The sequence below is a fragment of the Cariama cristata genome, unplaced genomic scaffold (genome assembly GCF_000690535.1).
Source record: "Cariama cristata isolate BGI_N322 unplaced genomic scaffold, ASM69053v1 scaffold39097, whole genome shotgun sequence".
Lineage (NCBI taxonomy): Eukaryota > Metazoa > Chordata > Aves > Cariamiformes > Cariamidae > Cariama > Cariama cristata.
This window is the reverse complement of record NW_009627900.1, coordinates 1-222: the sequence shown is the minus strand read 5'-3', so window position 1 is coordinate 222 and position 222 is coordinate 1.

Below are 222 nucleotides of genomic sequence, written 5' to 3'. Positions count from 1 at the left end.
GTCCTGCCTCTGCCGGCTGCCGGGCCGCAGAGCCGAGGGGCCTGGGTCCCTCTTCTCAGGTGGGGCACGTGAGACGAGTCGCAAAGTGGTCTCTAAAACAGCAGGCTCTTGTCAGGAGAAAATGACAATCCAAGATGGCAGTAGCTATCTTAAATGGCTGCATGGTTTTATTTTCTTTTATAAAATTTTCATATATATATATCTCAATAAATGTATATCAGT